At 45.4% G+C, this 15,611-nt stretch overlaps 19 non-coding genes across 19 annotated transcripts; all 19 read left to right on the top strand.

Moving 5' to 3' along the window:
• The first annotated feature begins 9 nt into the window (after nucleotides 1–9).
• trnal-uag (transfer RNA leucine (anticodon UAG)) lies at nucleotides 10–91 on the top strand. Its single transcript has one exon. It is a non-coding gene; the product is annotated as a tRNA-Leu (tRNA).
• A 680-nt stretch (nucleotides 92–771) lies between these two features.
• On the top strand, nucleotides 772–866 carry trnal-aag (transfer RNA leucine (anticodon AAG)). Its single transcript is given in 2 exon segments — nucleotides 772–809; nucleotides 823–866. It is a non-coding gene; the product is annotated as a tRNA-Leu (tRNA).
• Nucleotides 867–1,409: 543 nt separating this feature from the next.
• trnal-uag (transfer RNA leucine (anticodon UAG)) lies at nucleotides 1,410–1,491 on the top strand. The gene has a single exon. It is a non-coding gene; the product is annotated as a tRNA-Leu (tRNA).
• Nucleotides 1,492–2,171: 680 nt separating this feature from the next.
• Nucleotides 2,172–2,253, top strand: trnal-aag (transfer RNA leucine (anticodon AAG)). The gene has a single exon. It is a non-coding gene; the product is annotated as a tRNA-Leu (tRNA).
• A 409-nt stretch (nucleotides 2,254–2,662) lies between these two features.
• On the top strand, nucleotides 2,663–2,744 carry trnal-aag (transfer RNA leucine (anticodon AAG)). The gene has a single exon. It is a non-coding gene; the product is annotated as a tRNA-Leu (tRNA).
• A 409-nt stretch (nucleotides 2,745–3,153) lies between these two features.
• On the top strand, nucleotides 3,154–3,235 carry trnal-aag (transfer RNA leucine (anticodon AAG)). Its single transcript has one exon. It is a non-coding gene; the product is annotated as a tRNA-Leu (tRNA).
• A 409-nt stretch (nucleotides 3,236–3,644) lies between these two features.
• Nucleotides 3,645–3,726, top strand: trnal-aag (transfer RNA leucine (anticodon AAG)). Its single transcript has one exon. It is a non-coding gene; the product is annotated as a tRNA-Leu (tRNA).
• Nucleotides 3,727–4,112: 386 nt separating this feature from the next.
• trnal-uag (transfer RNA leucine (anticodon UAG)) lies at nucleotides 4,113–4,194 on the top strand. The gene has a single exon. It is a non-coding gene; the product is annotated as a tRNA-Leu (tRNA).
• A 680-nt stretch (nucleotides 4,195–4,874) lies between these two features.
• trnal-aag (transfer RNA leucine (anticodon AAG)) lies at nucleotides 4,875–4,956 on the top strand. Its single transcript has one exon. It is a non-coding gene; the product is annotated as a tRNA-Leu (tRNA).
• A 409-nt stretch (nucleotides 4,957–5,365) lies between these two features.
• On the top strand, nucleotides 5,366–5,447 carry trnal-aag (transfer RNA leucine (anticodon AAG)). Its single transcript has one exon. It is a non-coding gene; the product is annotated as a tRNA-Leu (tRNA).
• Nucleotides 5,448–5,833: 386 nt separating this feature from the next.
• On the top strand, nucleotides 5,834–5,915 carry trnal-aag (transfer RNA leucine (anticodon AAG)). Its single transcript has one exon. It is a non-coding gene; the product is annotated as a tRNA-Leu (tRNA).
• Nucleotides 5,916–7,057: 1,142 nt separating this feature from the next.
• trnal-aag (transfer RNA leucine (anticodon AAG)) lies at nucleotides 7,058–7,139 on the top strand. Its single transcript has one exon. It is a non-coding gene; the product is annotated as a tRNA-Leu (tRNA).
• Nucleotides 7,140–7,525: 386 nt separating this feature from the next.
• Nucleotides 7,526–7,607, top strand: trnal-uag (transfer RNA leucine (anticodon UAG)). Its single transcript has one exon. It is a non-coding gene; the product is annotated as a tRNA-Leu (tRNA).
• A 945-nt stretch (nucleotides 7,608–8,552) lies between these two features.
• trnal-aag (transfer RNA leucine (anticodon AAG)) lies at nucleotides 8,553–8,634 on the top strand. The gene has a single exon. It is a non-coding gene; the product is annotated as a tRNA-Leu (tRNA).
• A 795-nt stretch (nucleotides 8,635–9,429) lies between these two features.
• On the top strand, nucleotides 9,430–9,511 carry trnal-aag (transfer RNA leucine (anticodon AAG)). The gene has a single exon. It is a non-coding gene; the product is annotated as a tRNA-Leu (tRNA).
• A 1,439-nt stretch (nucleotides 9,512–10,950) lies between these two features.
• On the top strand, nucleotides 10,951–11,032 carry trnal-uag (transfer RNA leucine (anticodon UAG)). Its single transcript has one exon. It is a non-coding gene; the product is annotated as a tRNA-Leu (tRNA).
• Nucleotides 11,033–11,711: 679 nt separating this feature from the next.
• trnal-aag (transfer RNA leucine (anticodon AAG)) lies at nucleotides 11,712–11,793 on the top strand. Its single transcript has one exon. It is a non-coding gene; the product is annotated as a tRNA-Leu (tRNA).
• A 386-nt stretch (nucleotides 11,794–12,179) lies between these two features.
• trnal-uag (transfer RNA leucine (anticodon UAG)) lies at nucleotides 12,180–12,261 on the top strand. The gene has a single exon. It is a non-coding gene; the product is annotated as a tRNA-Leu (tRNA).
• A 680-nt stretch (nucleotides 12,262–12,941) lies between these two features.
• On the top strand, nucleotides 12,942–13,023 carry trnal-uag (transfer RNA leucine (anticodon UAG)). Its single transcript has one exon. It is a non-coding gene; the product is annotated as a tRNA-Leu (tRNA).
• The last annotated feature ends 2,588 nt before the right edge of the window (nucleotides 13,024–15,611 follow it).

Genomic DNA, 15,611 nt, shown 5'->3' on the forward strand with positions numbered 1-15,611 from the left:
TCTCCAAAGGGTAGCGTGGCCGAGCGGTCCAAGGCGCTGGATTTAGGCTCCAGTCTCTCTGGGGGTGTGGGTTCGAATCCCACCGCTGCCAGCAGTTGTTTTAAAGAGGCTCTATTGCCAGCAGTCAGCCAGGCCAGACGGATAGGCGCTTTGGAAGTCTCACGTGGATCGTTTCTCAATCGGAAGGCTGCAGCCTCCTGGGGGTCACGTTTCTAGGCTGCGTACGTTATAAAGACTCTCTTATTTCAGAATACTACCAAATACCAAGTTGACTCTTATTCTTAGTTAATCGTAAATTGCTGTAATATGCTTGTGACTTGCGAATGTAATGTTCAGTTAACTTGAATGAAGCTGCCTTGATGCTCGATGCAGCCGCATATGTGAGCTCCGGACAACCAAAGCAACCCCTTTAAGTGGTAGCGTGGCCGTGCGGTCTAAGGCAGGGGTTTTCAAACCTGTCCTGGAGGACCACTAGTACTGCACATTTTGCATGTTTTCCTTTTGTGACACACCTCATTCAGTTACCTTAGACACCCAGTTCAGGTCTTGCAGTCTCTACTAATGAGTTGAACATTTAAACCAGGTGTGTCTAATGAGGGAGACATGCAAATTGTGCAGTACTAGTGGTCCTCCAGGACAGGTTTGAAAACCCCTGGTCTAAGGCGCTGTGACTTTTGAATGTAATGTTCAGTTAACTTGAATGAAGCTGGCTTGATGCTCGATGCAGCCTGCATATGCGAGCTCTGGACAACAAAAGCAACCCCTTTAAGTGGTAGCGTGGCCGAGCGGTCTAAGGCGCTGGATTAAGGCGCTGGATTAAGGCTCCAGTCTCTTCGGAGGCGTGGGTTCGAATCCCACCGCTGCCAGGAGCAATTTTAAAGAGGCTCAATTGCCAGCAGTCGGGCACTGTATCAGATTTCTGTAAGATAATCTGGAAAATAAAGTGGTTTTGGCATGCAAGAACATCCCACGTGTTAATTGTTTTGTCAGAAGCGCTTCCTTTAGATTTCTGTGGGAGCTTTGGGAATCTCACCTAATTTTTGATTTCAAGCAAACCCCATGGCTTCATTTGTTGTGTCAGATGTACTTTCTAAACGATAGGGAGACATGCAATTTGTGCAATACTAGTGGTCCTCCAGGACAGGTTTGAAAACCCCTGGTCTAAGGCGCTGTGACTTGTGAATGTAATGTTAATTTTTGATTTCAAGCAAACCCCATGGCTTCATTTGTTGTGTCAGATGTACTTTCGAAACGATAGAACTCTGTAGGATTTGGGAACTCCAGGAGTATGACTCAGCACAGCAGGACCTTAAAGACGATTCTCTCCCGCCAACGAGGTCCTCGAAATCAACTGAGGCTGTCCCTGGAGCTGCACCTCCCCGAAACTCACCAGAGAGCTTTCTCCAAAGGGTAGCGTGGCCGAGCGGTCCAAGGCGCTGGGTTTAGGCTCCAGTCTCTCCGTGGGCGTGGGTTCGAATCCCACCGCTGCCAGCAGTTGTTTTAAAGAGGCTCTATTGCCAGCAGTCAGCCAGGCCAGATGGATAGGCGCTTTGGAAGTCTCACGTGGATCGTTTCTCAATCGGAAGGCTGCAGCCTCCTGGGGGTCACGTTTCTAGGCTGCGTACGTTATAAAGACTCTCTTATTTCAGAATACTACCAAATACCAAGTTGACTCTTATTCTTAGTTAATCGTAAATTGCTGTAATATGCTTGTGACTTGCGAATGTAATGTTCAGTTAACTTGAATGAAGCTGCCTTGATGCTCGATGCAGCCGCATATGTGAGCTCCGGACAACCAAAGCAACCCCTTTAAGTGGTAGCGTGGCCGTGCGGTCTAAGGCAGGGGTTTTCAAACCTGTCCTGGAGGACCACTAGTACTGCACATTTTGCATGTTTCCCTTTTGTGACACACCTCATTCAGTTACCTTAGACACCCAGTTCAGGTCTTGCAGTCTCTACTAATGAGTTGAACATTTAAACCAGGTGTGTCTAATGAGGGAGACATGCAAATTGTGCAGTACTATTGGTCCTCCAGGACAGGTTTGAAAACCCCTGGTCTAAGGCGCTGTGACTTGTGAATGTAATGTTCAGTTAACTTGAATGAAGCTGGCTTGATGCTCGATGCAGCCTGCATATGCGCGCTCTGGACAACAAAAGCAACCCCTTTAAGTGGTAGCGTGGCCGAGCGGTCTAAGGCGCTGGATTAAGGCTCCAGTCTCTTCGGAGGCATAGGTTCGAATCCCACCGCTGCCAGGAGAAATTTTAAAGAGGTTCAATTGCCAGCAGTCGGGCACTGTATCAGATTTCTGTAAGATAATCTGGAAAATAAAGTGGTTTTGGCATGCAAGAACATCCCACGTGTTAATTGGTTTGTCAGAAGCGCTTCCTTTAGATTTCTGTGGGAGCTTTGGGAATCTCACCTAATTTTTGATTTCAAGCAAACCCCATGGCTTCATTTGTTGTGTCAGATGTACTTTCTAAACGATAGGGAGACATGCAAATTGTGCAGTACTAGTGGTCCTCCAGGACAGGTTTGAAAACCCCTGGTCTAAGGCGCTGTGACTTGTGAATGTAATGTTCAGTTAACTTGAATGAAGCTGGCTTGATGCTCGATGCAGCCTGCATATGCGAGCTCTGGACAACAAAAGCAACCCCTTTAAGTGGTAGCGTGGCCGAGCGGTCTAAGGTGCTGGATTAAGGCTCCAGTCTCTTCGGAGGCGTGAGTTCGAATCCCACCGCTGCCAGGAGCAATTTTAAAGAGGCTCAATTGCCAGCAGTCGGGCACTGTATCAGATTTCTGTAAGATAATCTGGAAAATAAAGTGGTTTTGGCATGCAAGAACATCCCACGTGTTAATTGGTTTGTCAGAAGCGCTTCCTTTAGATTTCTGTGGGAGCTTTGGGAATCTCACCTAATTTTTGATTTCAAGCAAACCCCATGGCTTCATTTGTTGTGTCAGATGTACTTTCTAAATGATAGGGAGACATGCAAATTGTGCAGTACTAGTGGTCCTCCAGGACAGGTTTGAAAACCCCTGGTCTAAGGCGCTGTGACTTGTGAATGTAATGTTCAGTTAACTTGAATGAAGCTGGCTTGATGCTCGATGCAGCCTGCATATGCGAGCTCTGGACAACAAAAGCAACCCCTTTAAGTGGTAGCGTGGCCGTGCGGTCTAAGGTGCTGGATTAAGGCTCCAGTCTCTTCGGAGGCGTGAGTTCGAATCCCACCGCTGCCAGGAGCAATTTTAAAGAGGCTCAATTGCCAGCAGTCGGGCACTGTATCAGATTTCTGTAAGATAATCTGGAAAATAAAGTGGTTTTGGCATGCAAGAACATCCCACGTGTTAATTGGTTTGTCAGAAGCGCTTCCTTTAGATTTCTGTGGGAGCTTTGGGAATCTCACCTAATTTTTGATTTCAAGCAAACCCCATGGCTTCATTTGTTGTGTCAGATGTACTTTCTAAATGATAGGGAGACATGCAAATTGTGCAGTACTAGTGGTCCTCCAGGACAGGTTTGAAAACCCCTGGTCTAAGGCGCTGTGACTTGTGAATGTAATGTTCAGTTAACTTGAATGAAGCTGGCTTGATGCTCGATGCAGCCTGCATATGCGAGCTCTGGACAACAAAAGCAACCCCTTTAAGTGGTAGCGTGGCCGAGCGGTCTAAGGCGCTGGATTAAGGCTCCAGTCTCTTCGGAGGCGTGGGTTCGAATCCCACCGCTGCCAGGAGCAATTTTAAAGAGGCTCAATTGCCAGCAGTCGGGCACTGTATCAGATTTCTGTAAGATAATCTGGAAAATAAAGTGGTTTTGGCATGCAAGAACATCCCACGTGTTAATTGGTTTGTCAGAAGCGCTTCCTTTAGATTTCTGTGGGAGCTTTGGGAATCTCACCTAATTTTTGATTTCAAGCAAACCCCATGGCTTCATTTGTTGTGTCAGATGTACTTTCGAAACGATAGAACTCTGTAGGATTTGGGAACTCCAGGAGTATGACTCAGCACGTCAGGACCTTAAAGACGATTCTCTCCCGCCAACGAGGTCCTCGAAATCAACTGAGGCTGTCCGTGGAGCTGCACCTCCCCGAAACTCACCAGAGAGCTTTCTCCAAAGGGTAGCGTGGCCGAGCGGTCCAAGGCGCTGGATTTAGGCTCCAGTCTCTCCGGGGGCGTGGGTTCGAATCCCACCGCTGCCAGCAGTTGTTTTAAAGAGGCTCTATTGCCAGCAGTCAGCCAGGCCAGATGGATAGGCGCTTTGGAAGTCTCACGTGGATCGTTTCTCAATCGGAAGGCTGCAGCCTCCTGGGGGTCACGTTTCTAGGCTGCGTACGTTATAAAGACTCTCTTATTTCAGAATACTACAAAATACCAAGTTGACTCTTATTCTTAGTTAATCGTAAATTGCTGTAATATGCTTGTGACTTGCGAATGTAATGTTCAGTTAACTTGAATGAAGCTGCCTTGATGCTCGATGCAGCCGCATATGTGAGCTCCGGACAACCAAAGCAACCCCTTTAAGTGGTAGCGTGGCCGTGCGGTCTAAGGCAGCGGTTTTCAAACCTGTCCTGGACGACCACTAGTACTGCACATTTTGCATGTTTCCCTTTTGTGACACACCTCATTCAGTTACCTTAGACACCCAGTTCAGGTCTTGCAGTCTCTACTAATGAGTTGAACATTTAAACCAGGTGTGTCTAATGAGGGAGACATGCAAATTGTGCAGTACTAGTGGTCCTCCAGGACAGGTTTGAAAACCCCTGGTCTAAGGCGCTGTGACTTGTGAATGTAATGTTCAGTTAACTTGAATGAAGCTGGCTTGATGCTCGATGCAGCCTGCATATGCGATCTCTGGACAACAAAAGCAACCCCTTTAAGTGGTAGCGTGGCCGAGCGGTCTAAGGTGCTGGATTAAGGCTCCAGTCTCTTCGGAGGCGTGGGTTCGAATCCCACCGCTGCCAGGAGCAATTTTAAAGAGGCTCAATTGCCAGCAGTCGGGCACTGTATCAGATTTCTGTAAGATAATCTGGAAAATAAAGTGGTTTTGGCATGCAAGAACATCCCACGTGTTAATTGGTTTGTCAGAAGCGCTTCCTTTAGATTTCTGTGGGAGCTTTGGGAATCTCACCTAATTTTTGATTTCAAGCAAACCCCATGGCTTCATTTGTTGTGTCAGATGTACTTTCTAAAAGATAGGGAGACATGCAAATTGTGCAGTACTAGTGGTCCTCCAGGACAGGTTTGAAAACCCCTGGTCTAAGGCGCTGTGACTTGTGAATGTAATGTTCAGTTAACTTGAATGAAGCTGGCTTGATGCTCGATGCAGCCTGCATATGCGAGCTCTGGACAACAAAAGCAACCCCTTTAAGTGGTAGCGTGGCCGAGCGGTCTAAGGCGCTGGATTAAGGCTCCAGTCTCTTCGGAGGCGTGGGTTCGAATCCCACCGCTGCCAGGAGCAATTTTAAAGAGGCTCAATTGCCAGCAGTCGGGCACTGTATCAGATTTCTGTAAGATAATCTGGAAAATAAAGTGGTTTTGGCATGCAAGAACATCCCACGTGTTAATTGGTTTGTCAGAAGCGCTTCCTTTAGATTTCTGTGGGAGCTTTGGGAATCTCACCTAATTTTTGATTTCAAGCAAACCCCATGGCTTCATTTGTTGTGTCAGATGTACTTTCGAAACGATAGAACTCTGTAGGATTTGGGAACTCCAGGAGTATGACTCAGCACAGCAGGACCTTAAAGACGATTCTCTCCCGCCAACGAGGTCCTCGAAATCAACTGAGGCTGTCCGTGGAGCTGCACCTCCCCGAAACTCACCAGAGAGCTTTCTCCAAAGGGTAGCGTGGCCGAGCGGTCTAAGGCGCTGGATTAAGGCTCCAGTCTCTTCGGAGGCGTGGGTTTTAATCCCACCGCTGCCAGAAGCAATTTTAAAGAGGCTCAATTGCCAGCAGTCGGGCACTGTATCAGATTTCTGTAAGATAATCTGGAAAATAAAGTGGTTTTGGCATGCAAGAACATCCCACGTGTTAATTGGTTTGTCAGAAGCGCTTCCTTTAGATTTCTGTGGGAGCTTTGGGAATCTCACCTAATTTTTGATTTCAAGCAAACCCCATGGCTTCATTTGTTGTGTCAGATGTACTTTCTAAACGATAGAACTCTGTAGGATTTGGGATCTCCAGGAGTATGACTCAGCACAGCAGGACCTTAAAGACGATTCTCTCCCGCCAACGAGGTCCTCGAAATCAACTGAGGCTGTCCGTGGAGCAGCACCTCCCCGAAACTCACCAGAGAGCTTTCTCCAAAGGGTAGCGTGGCCGAGCGGTCCAAGGCGCTGGATTTAGGCTTCAGTCGCTCCGGCGGCGTGGGTTCGAATTCCTCCGCTGCCAGCAGTTGTTTTAAAGAGGCTCTATTGCCAGCAGTCAGCCAGGCCAGATGGATAGGCGCTTTGGAAGTCTCACGAGGATCGTTTCTCAATCGGAAGGCTGCAGCCTCCTGGCGGTCACGTTTCTAGGCTGCGTACGTTATAAAGACTCTCTTATTTCAGAATACTAACAAATACCAAGTTGACTCTTATTCTTATTTAATCGTAAATTGCTGTAATATGCTTGTGACTTGCGAATGTAATGTTCAGTTAACTTGAATGAAGCTGCCTTGATGCTCGATGCAGCCGCATATGTGAGCTCCGGACAACCAAAGCAACCCCTTTAAGTGGTAGCGTGGCCGTGCGGTCTAAGGCAGGGGTTTTCAAACCTGTCCTGGACTAGTACTGCCCATTTTGCATGTTTCCCTTTTGTGACACACCTCATTCAGTTACCTTAGACACCCAGTTCAGGTCTTGCAGTCTCTACTAATGAGTTGAACATTTAAACCAGGTGTGTCTAATGAGGGAGACATGCAAATTGTGCAGTACTAGTGGTCCTCCAGGACAGGTTTGAAAACCCCTGGTCTAAGGCGCTGTGACTTGTGAATGTAATGTTCAGTTAACTTGAATGAAGCTGGCTTGATGCTCGATGCAGCCTGCATATGCGAGCTCTGGACAACAAAAGCAACCCCTTTAAGTGGTAGCGTGGCCGAGCGGTCTAAGGCGCTGGATTAAGGCTCCAGTCTCTTCGGAGGCGTGGGTTCGAATCCCACCGCTGCCAGTAGCAATTTTAAAGAGGCTCAATTGCCAGCAGTCGGGCACTGTATCAGATTTTTGTAAGATAATCTGGAAAATAAAGTGGTTTTGGCATGCAAGAACATCCCACGTGTTAATTGGTTTGTCAGAAGCGCTTCCTTTAGATTTCTGTGGGAGCTTTGGGAATCTCACCTAATTTTTGATTTCAAGCAAACCCCATGGCTTCATTTGTTGTGTCAGATGTACTTTCTAAACGATAGAACTCTGTAGGATTTGGGATCTCCAGGAGTATGACTCAGCACAGCAGGACCTTAAAGACGATTCTCTCCCGCCAACGAGGTCCTCGAAATCAACTGAGGCTGTCCGTGGAGCTGCACCTCCCCGAAACTCACCAGCGAGCTTTCTCCAAAGGGTAGCGTGGCCGAGCGGTCCAAGGCGCTGGATTTAGGCTTCAGTCGCTCCGGCGGCGTGGGTTCGAATCCCACCGCTGCCAGCAGTTGTTTTAAAGAGGCTCTATTGCCAGCAGTCAGCCAGGCCAGATGGATAGGCGCTTTGGAAGTCTCACGTGGATAGTTTCTCAATCGGAAGGCTGCAGCCTCCTGGGGGTCACGTTTCTAGGCTGCGTACGTTATAAAGACTCTCTTATTTCAGAATACTAACAAATACCAAGTTGACTCTTATTCTTATTTAATCGTAAATTGCTGTAATATGCTTGTGACTTGCGAATGTAATGTTCAGTTAACTTGAATGAAGCTGCCTTGATGCTCGATGCAGCCGCATATGTGAGCTCCGGACAACCAAAGCAACCCCTTTAAGTGGTAGCGTGGCCGTGCGGTCTAAGGCAGGGGTTTTCAAACCTGTCCTGGAGGACCACTAGTACTGCACATTTTGTATGTTTCCCTTTTGTGACACACCTCATTCAGTTACCTTAGACACCCAGTTCAGGTCTTGCAGTCTCTACTAATGAGTTGAACATTTAAACCAGGTGTGTCTAATGAGGGAGACATGCAAATTGTGCAGTACTAGTGGTCCTCCAGGACAGGTTTGAAAACCCCTGGTCTAAGGCGCTGTGACTTGTGAATGTAATGTTCAGTTAACTTGAATGAAGCTGGCTTGATGCTCGATGCAGCCTGCATATGCGCGCTCTGGACAACAAAAGCAACCCCTTTAAGTGGTAGCGTGGCCGAGCGGTCTAAGGAGCTGGATTAAGGCTCCAGTCTCTTCAAAGGCGTGTGTTCGAATCCCACCGCTGCCAGCAGTTGTTTTAAAGAGGCTCTATTGCCAGCAGTCAGCCAGGCCAGATGGATAGGCGCTTTGGAAGTCTCACGTGGATCGTTTCTCAATCGGAAGGCTGCAGCCTCCTGGGGGTCACGTTTCTAGGATGCATACGTTATAAAGACTCTCTTATTTCAGAATACTACCAAAAACCCCTTTAAGTGGTAGCGTGGCCGAGCGGTCCAAGGCGCTGGATTAAGGCTCCAGTCTCTTTGGAGGCGTGGGTTCGAATCCCACCGCTGCCAGGAGCAATTTTAAAGAGGCTCAATTGCCAGCAGTCGGGCACTGTATCAGATTTCTGTAAAATAATCTGGAAAATAAAGTGGTTTTGGCATGCAAGAACGTATCCCACCGCTGCCAGCAGTTGTTTTAAAGAGGCTCTATTGCCAGCAGTCAGCCAGGCCAGATGGATAGGCGCTTTGGAAGTCTCACGTGGATCGTTTCTCAATCGGAAGGCTGCAGCCTCCTGGGGGTCACGTTTCTAGGCTGCGTACGTTATAAAGACTCTCTTATTTCAGAATACTAAACAATACCAAGTTGACTCTTATTCTTAGTTAATCGTAAATTGCTGTAATATGCTTGTGACTTGCGAATGTAATGTTCAGTTAACTTGAATGAAGCTGCCTTGATGCTCGATGCAGCCGCATATGTGAGCTCCGGACAACCAAAGCAACCCCTTTAAGTGGTAGCGTGGCCGTGCGGTCTAAGGCAGGGGTTTTCAAACCTGTCCTGGAGGACCACTAGTATTGCACATTTTGCATGTTTCCCTTTTGTGACACACCTCATTCAGTTACCTTAGACACCCAGTTCAGGTCTTGCAGTCTCTACTAATGAGTTGAACATTTAAACCAGGTGTGTCTAATGAGGGAGACATGCAAATTGTGCAGTACTAGTGGTCCTCCAGGACAGGTTTGAAAACCCCTGGTCTAAGGCGCTGTGACTTGTGAATGTAATGTTCAGTTTACTTGAATGAAGCTGGCCTGATGCTCGATGCAGCCTGCTTATGCGAGCTCTGGACAACAAAAGCAACCCCTTTAAGTGGTAGCGTGGCCGAGCGGTCTAAGGAGCTGGATTAAGGCTCCAGTCTCTTCAGAGGCGTGTGTTCGAATCCCACCGCTGCCAGGAGCAATTTTAAAGAGGCTCAATTACCAGCAATCGGGCACTGTATCAGATTTCTGTAAGATAATCTGGAAAAAAAAGTGGTTTTGGCATGCAAGAACATCCCACGTGTTAATTGGTTTGTCAGAAGCGCTTCCTTTAGATTTCTGTGGGAGCTTTGGGAATCTCACCTAATTTTTGATTTCAAGCAAACCCCATGGCTTCATTTGTTGTGTCAGATGTACTTTCTAAACGATAGAACTCTGTAGGATTTGGGATCTCCAGGGGCCTCATTTATCAAGCGTGCGTACGCACAGAAGTGTGCGTAAAGTGTGCGTAGAAACAGTTTTACGCAAAGTGTGGAATTTATCAAATTGCACTTATACTTAGAAATGTGTGTAAATATACGCACACCTCGGAGTATGCGTACGCAGAGCATCTAGTGGTAGAATAGCGATACTACACAGGACCCTGTTCCAGTGAGTATAAAGAAGTGTCTATTTATTATCCACAAGCAGGTGTTAAAAATGATTAATGTCAGTATGGTAACAGCAAATAAGTTTAATGATTTATTTGTGATATGTATCTGTATCTGTGAAAGCACATGTGATTTGTATTAATGAAGTCTCCGTCAAATGCTTGACACAGTGCAATGGCTTATCTTGCGTTATTGGAAGACTTGGCAAATAATCATTCCGCCGGTAGCGCGTTTTCAAAGATCGCGCCAATGATGCTGGTTATATATGCTGCTGTCCAAGGTGGAAAGTTGTCTGTCCTCCTCCAGTTGCACTCGTTTCACGTCGGTGTGCTGTGACGCGTTTTTTTTGCTGATAATTTAATGTCAAACGACTTTTTTGATTTCTAAAAGTGTTCTCATACTCAACGGAATTAAACTCACTGGTAACATGTTCCCATGCAGATTTGTTTTCTTTTGTTAGTCATTCCTCCCAGACTAAGTGAACCAAACAGGATGTGTTATTAGGATTTAAACTCATCCAGTAACTCAATTTATGCGTCTGTAAAGTTCCTATTTTACGCTCTATTTGTCATTATTGCGATGAGGGAAAAAGCACAACCACGTGACTTATAACGGGAGGTGTTGTCACCATATATGGTGCATTGGAGGCGTTTCGAAATGCAAATGAACATGAACGTGCACGAGCATGGTCCTTAAGAACAAGTGGGATTTATCATCAAGGATTACTTACTGATGTGCGTACAAACCACGTGCGCACGTTGATAAATCCCGATTTTTTTGTACTTAGGCACATTCTAAATTTCATTCGTAGGTACAAATATAGAACATTTTCTACGCAATGTTGATAAATGAGGCCCCTGGAGTATGTCTCAGCACAGCAGGACCTTAAAGACGATTCTCTCCCGCCAACGAGGTCCTCGAAATCAACTGAGGCTGTCCGTGGAGCTGCACCTCCCCGAAACTCACCAGAGAGCTTTCTCCAAAGGGTAGCGTGGCCGAGCGGTCCAAGGCGCTGGATTTAGGCTCCAGTCTCTCCGGGGGCGTGGGTTCGAATCCCACCGCTGCCAGCAGTTGTTTTAAAGAGGCTCTATTGCCAGCAGTCAGCCAGGCCAGATGGATAGGCGCTTTGCAAGTCTCACGTGGATCGTTTCTCAATCGGAAGGCTGCAGCCTCCTGGGGGCACGTTTCTAGGCTGCGTACGTTATAAAGACTCTCTTATTTCAGAATACTACCAAATACCAAGTTGACTCTTATTCTTAGTTAATCGTAAATTGCTGTAATATGCTTGTGACTTGCGAATGTAATGTTCAGTTAACTTGAATGAAGCTGCCTTGATGCTCGATGCAGCCGCATATGTGAGCTCCGGACAACCAAAGCAACCCCTTTAAGTGGTAGCGGGGCCGTGCGGTCTAAGGCAGGGGTTTTCAAACCTGTCCTGGAGGACCACTAGTACTGCACATTTTGCATGTTTCCCTTTTGTGACACACCTCATTCAGTTACCTTAGACACCCAGTTCAGGTCTTGCAGTCTCTACTAATGAGTTGAACATTTAAACCAGGTGTGTCTAATGAGGGAGACATGCAAATTGTGCAGTACTAGTGGTCCTCCAGGACAGGTTTGAAAACCCCTGGTCTAAGGCGCTGTGACTTGTGAATGTAATGTTCAGTTAACTTGAATGAAGCTGGCTTGATGCTCGATGCAGCCTGCATATGCGAGCTGTGGACAACAAAAGCAAACCCTTTAAATGGTAGCGTGGCCGAGCGGTCCAAGGCGCTGGATTAAGGCTCCAGTCTCTACGGAGGCGTGGGTTCGAATCCCACCGCTGCCAGGAGCAATTTTAAAGAGGCTCAATTGCCAGCAGTCAGGCACTGTATCAGATTTCTGTAAGATAATCTGGAAAATAAAGTGGTTTTGGCATGCAAGAACATCCCACGTGTTAATTGGTTTGTCAGAAGCGCTTCCTTTAGATTTCTGTGGGAGCTTTGGGAATCTCACCTAATTTTTGATTTCAAGCAAACCCCATGGCTTCATTTGTTGTGTCAGATGTACTTTCTAAACGATAGAACTCTGTAGGATTTGGGATCTCCAGGAGTATGAATCAGCACAGCAGGACCTTAAAGACGATTCTCCCCCGCCAACGAGGTCCTCGAAATCAACTGAGGCTGTCCGTGGAGCTGCACCTCCCCGAAACTCACCAGAGAGCTTTCTCCAAAGGGTAGCGTGGCCGAGCGGTCCAAGGCGCTGGATTTAGGCTCCAGTCTCTCCGGGGGCGTGGGTTCGAATCCCACCGCTGCCAGCAGTTGTTTTAAAGAGGCTCTATTGCCAGCAGTCAGCCAGGCCAGATGGATAGGCGCTTTGGAAGTCTAACGTGGATCGTTTCTCAATGGGAAGGCTGCAGCCTCCTGGGGGTCACGTTTCTAGGCTGCGTACGTTATAAAGACTCTCTTATTTCAGAATACTAACAAATACCAAGTTGACTCTTATTCTTAGTTAATCGTAAATTGCTGTAATATGCTTGTGACTTGCGAATGTAATGTTCAGTTAACTTGAATGAAGCTGCCTTGATGCTCGATGCAGGCGCATATGTGAGCTCCGGACAACCAAAGCAACCCCTTTAAGTGGTAGCGTGGCCGTGCGGTCTAAGGCAGGGCTTTTCAAACCTGTCCTGGAGGACCACTAGTACTGCACATTTTGCATGTTTCCCTTTTGTGACACACCTCATTCAGTTACCTTAGACACCCAGTTCAGGTCTTGCAGTCTCTACTAATGAGTTGAACATTTAAACCAGGTGTGTCTAATGAGGGAGACATGCAAATTGTGCAGTACTAGTGGTCCTCCAGGACAGGTTTGAAAACCCCTGGTCTAAGGCGCTGTGACTTGTGAATGTAATGTTCAGTTAACTTGAATGAAGCTGGCTTGATGCTCGATGCAGCCTGCATATGCGAGCTTTGGACAACAAAAGCAACCCCTTTAAGTGGTAGTGTGGCCGAGCGGTCCAAGGCGCTGGATTTAGGCTCCAGTCTCTCCGGGGGCGTGGGTTTGAATCCCACCGCTGCCAGCAGTTGTTTTAAAGAGGCTCTATTGCCAGCAGTCAGCCAGGCCAGATGGATAGGCGCTTTGGAAGTCTCACGTGAATCGTTTCTCAATCGGAAGGCTGCAGCCTCCTGGGGGTCGCGTTTCTAGGCTGCGTACGTTATAAAGACTCTCTTATTTCAGAATACTAACAAATATCAAGTTGACTCTTATTCTTAGTTAGTCGTAAAATAAATTGTGACGTAATGCATCATGGGAAATGAAGAGGACAGTAATTTACCAGATATTATTACAGTTATTTCTTTTAATTGGTGCAAAGAGTAATTTACTGTAGTTTATTATTAGTGCAGCATAACTGCACCTCATATCACAGTAAAATACCTTTCACCGATGTTAAAGCTGAATACTGCCAATTTTACAGTTATTTACCCAGAAATCTACAGCAAGGTTTAACAGTGCATACATACATTACTGCAATGTAAATGTTCAAAGTCATTTAGTTTTACATTCATGCAGTGCAGGCAACACTGTATGAAAGTTATTTACAGTATATTTTAAAATACATTACTGCATTGTAAATGTTCAAAGCCACATGTTAACATTCATGCAGTGCATGCAACACTGAATAAAAGTTATTAACAGTATATTTACATTCATTACTGCATTGCAAATGTTCAAAGTCATTTATATTTACAGTCCTGTAGTGCAGGCAACACTGAATAAAAGTTGATTATATACATGTCAATATTATTTACACCTGAACAAAACTAAATGCAATACTCGGTTCACTGGATAAGGCAGCGTCCTTTCTCAGCCAGCGACGCACTTTAAGGGTAAATAGCACGATCAAATCATCACTTTTAAAATGACTGCAGATCCATGTATGAGATGTGATGTTAAATCGCTCACGTCGAATGTTGTGAATCCATTTTCTGCGTGTTTTTCGTCCACAAAAAACATTTGGAAACTCATACAGAGTTGAACTTTGAGGAGTCCTCACATAACTGGACACAGCAATGTTCAGCTTAACTTTCTTTCTGCTGTTGATATTTAAACTTTCTGGAAGCCGTTACTATAATGGTTAACTATATAATGCTATAAATATACTTTAGTTATAAATCGCTCTCAAATGAATTATATGAAAGCATTTTGCTGCTAGTACACTCAGATACGAAATACGCTGGAAGATTCTTCCGGAAAAACGTCAGGAGATTGCCAGATTGCGCAAAAGGTGTGCATTGCTGAGCTCCTTGAGTGCTGCGCTCTTGACGGGTTATGATTGGTTGAATGGTAAGCTTGCATCTGACTAGCTAAAGAGTACGAGTGACCCACGTCATGATAAACTCAAAATGTAAAACTTTTCGTACACAGTTCTACATTTGTGAATTGTTTTTTCTTGTTTGTGAAACGTATTTTATGAATATGTATTTTTATTTGTGTATGTACATCGTTTTTTTGTGAATATATATATTTTTGTGTATGTGAATTAGATTTCATGCATGTGAAATTGTCTACGCATGTATGAATCATGTTTTTTGCGTGAATTATTAATGAGATTAATCTGTCTCTATAGACCCCTTCAAGGTTTGTAAACATTGAATGACTATCGGGTGCACGCGCAGCATGGGGTCAAACTTTTCATACTGTGAGACAGACAAAGTTTGTTATATGGTTGCATTTCATTCTTGTCTATTTTATTTTATAAGGCATTTACCTATTTCTTTCATGTATTATGAGGGACTTTTATTTTGGTGGGGGAATGCGTGCGGGGAAGAGAAAAGGAGAGGGAGAGGGGAGTACTTTTGCCTGTGTGCCCCGTGTTCTTGTTGAGGCTCTCTGTGCTAACTTGAATAAAAGTTAATAGTTGAGAATACCTTCATCCATCGTCTTATTGGAAAGCATTAACATCTATACTCCACGCCTTACATATTTATTGGTGGCAGTGGTGGGATATCGCAGCAAAACTGGGACATTTGCAGACGTCTGAGTTGCTGTTGGACTGGTATTGTTGGCTGCTGTGTTATCATATATGCTGGAACATTCGTACTTAAGGCTATTTTGCGTTTGAAACGTTTTTCCTTTGCATATAATCTTTCCAAGTTTCGTGGACGGTATTCAGAGAAACTATATTGATAACTTTTGGGTTAGTTTCACTTTGTTTTCACTCTCATGTTTTCTTTTTAAAGTGCAGTTGTTAGTTTATTCAGTTTTATTTAACAAGAAATCCGCGCTGACTTCGCCTCGTGGGAATTGGCTCATTGCCAACATCTCTCAGCTCCCGCAAAACCTGGAAAATGTGCGATTGGTTCCCACTAGTGGCGGACTTTGGTAACTGCAATTATTGCTAATCTGCTTATTTCAAACAGAAGAAAGGAATAACACACATTGTGGAAAACAAAGAGACAATTTGAAAGAGCCAATTTATTAAATATAATTTTTTTCCTGCTTCACAAATGCTTTACATGTCACCATCGTAGCCATTACATTAAAATATTAATTAGTACTTTATTTTCCTCAAAAATAAGAGATTCTTCTGGACTGAACTATTGTGATGCTGCAATAACTGCTTGACATTGATATCAGTTTGTTCAAACATGGCAGAAGACAATGTGT

The sequence above is a fragment of the Misgurnus anguillicaudatus genome, chromosome 20 (assembly GCF_027580225.2).
Source record: "Misgurnus anguillicaudatus chromosome 20, ASM2758022v2, whole genome shotgun sequence".
In the NCBI taxonomy this organism is placed as follows: domain Eukaryota; kingdom Metazoa; phylum Chordata; class Actinopteri; order Cypriniformes; family Cobitidae; genus Misgurnus; species Misgurnus anguillicaudatus.